The sequence below is a fragment of the Macrobrachium rosenbergii genome, chromosome 3, assembly GCF_040412425.1.
Source record: "Macrobrachium rosenbergii isolate ZJJX-2024 chromosome 3, ASM4041242v1, whole genome shotgun sequence".
In the NCBI taxonomy this organism is placed as follows: domain Eukaryota; kingdom Metazoa; phylum Arthropoda; class Malacostraca; order Decapoda; family Palaemonidae; genus Macrobrachium; species Macrobrachium rosenbergii.
This window is the reverse complement of record NC_089743.1, coordinates 50,292,530-50,295,029: the sequence shown is the minus strand read 5'-3', so window position 1 is coordinate 50,295,029 and position 2,500 is coordinate 50,292,530.

The window sequence follows — 2,500 nt, the reverse complement described above, 5'->3', positions numbered from 1 at the left end:
TAGACCATGTTTATAGGTGTCACTCTTGCTACATGGATGAGTTTTATTTACACAAGACATAAGATGTTGTTCAAATGGTGTTTACTCAAGGCAATAAGGACGCTCTTTGTGGATAAGGATTAAAATCAACCGTTCTAAACGCTGGTAATTTTTGTACAGTAAATAAAATACATAAAGAATTATGGTCATGCTTCGTAAAATTTTATTTTTCATTGTATGTGCGATGACTCCACCTGCAATATTGATAACAATAATGATAAAAAGCTGAGAGTAACTGTCATGTTGATAATGCTGATATATTGGAACAAGTTTGGTGAGATGTTCCGTATGCAGTGGGAGAGAGGAAACTGCCTGTTAATTTCTATGAGAGTAAATTGAAGCATTTCGTTATAAAAATTTAGATAACGTTTCAAAAGTTTGTTGAAAATGAATGGACTGAAAATGCTCAGCGGTCTGATGAAGTCATTATAAATGAAAATAGAAGCAAAAAGTATTATGTTACCTTAAGTGGAATTTAAAGTATATATATATATATATATATATATATATATATATATATATATATATATATATATATATATATATATATATATATATATATAAAGATGTCTGATGTCATAGAGAAAATTGACTTTGAGTATATATATTGGTTTGGAAAAGGGAAAAGTATTGTGTTAACTTAAGTTTGAAACGTGATATTTGAAATATGATATATATATATATATATATATATATATATATATATATATATATATATATATATATATATATATATATATATATATATATATATATATATATATATATATATATATATATAAGATGTCTGGTGGCATAGAGAAAAATTGACTTTGAGTTTATATATTTGTTTGGGAAAGGGAAAAGCGCAACTAGTTAATCTAGGCAGAGTGAACAATAAACGAGTTACATGCGCCATATAAAGGAATTAAAAACCAGGTTTTTTTCGCATTTTTAATTCATATCGAATGTGAAGAGCGAGAATATGACAAGAGTTCAATAAACAGTATAAGGGAAAACATATTTTCTATCAGTAGAAGGATCAACAGCAATACTCTTGTTTAGCAAGACGAAATGTATTTTGTAGAAATATTTACAAAACTTAAAGCTTACGTCCATCCTTCTGTGGACTTGATCAAGTCCACAGAAGGATGGACAAAAGCTTTAAGCTTTGTAAATATTTCTGCAAATACATTTCGTCTTGCTAAACAAGAGTATTGCTGTGGATCCTTCTATTGATAACTGAGAAGCACGATATAGTGTTTTTATATTTCATATTTTTCTATATTTATGGATATGAATATGAGGTAGGTGATATTCACAGAAAAAGCATTGTTCGTAATTGTTCCCTACGAGATGTTAAAGGAGCTGTATGGGCATAAATGCACATATAGATGAAAAAAGTTTTGACACTCGTGGGGGCTTTTAGAGTCCAAAGGATAAATTGTTTATTCTTTAGGTAGGTAAAAAAAAAAAAACTAGATCTGTCCTGTTTTCCAGTATTTTAGCCTCTGTATGGGGAACGTATTTTACGAGACATAACGGAAACACTGTAATAATAATAATAATAATAATAATAATAATAATAATAATAATAATAATAATAACAATAATAATAATAATAGTAATAATAATGGAGCAGCATTCACCGTAAAAAATATCTTTGTGACATATATTGTTATCTTCATAACCGAACGTGAAATTTGTAAGATACATTTTCATTGCATGACACCTTTTTAAAAGGAAGTCTTAACCAAGGTAACCTGAATACATTCACTTCTGACCTTCGCCTTTGTTTAGACGGGGTGCCATAAACTCGTTATTATCTGCGGTAGTTGACAGACAAAGGAACACTAAAATTAGACTGTATTGATATGAGTGAAGTCGAACTAGCACTGTATTCGACATTTTTTTTTTTGAGAGAGAGAGAGAGAGAGAGCTGTACAATAAAAAAAAATACAATTTCCTGTTGAGTGCGCATAGAAAAAGCATAAAGAATATCGTGAGTTCCGTGTGAATGAAAGAGTGCACGAAAGATCAGTTCTGTTGACTTAATCGAACGAGGCAAATTGGGAGAGCTTGAATGAAACTTTTTTTTTTTTTTTTTTTGTGTACCACAATCGTTATATTTTTCTGCCTGTGGCAAAATCATGACCTTCCATGAAGGTTTTATTCATTCCGTTTGTATGCAATTCCTCTTTACCCTGTCTTCCTAGTAATTCTTATTTACATGTTATTCAAATAATTCATAATTTATTTTCCCACATCGACTAACTTTAAAGCAAGTGTTTCTATGAAGTTAGTGTGTTGTTTATTTGAAAAACAAGGAAAATACGCTTATCATGCTTATAAAAGCGCTGAAATATGAAAATCCTTTAGGCTCTTTAAGAAACACATAGAGAAATATGTTTTTCAGTAACAAAAAATACGATTCAGAGAACAAGTATCACAGAAAACGAGACGGGTTCTTGGTCTTAACAAA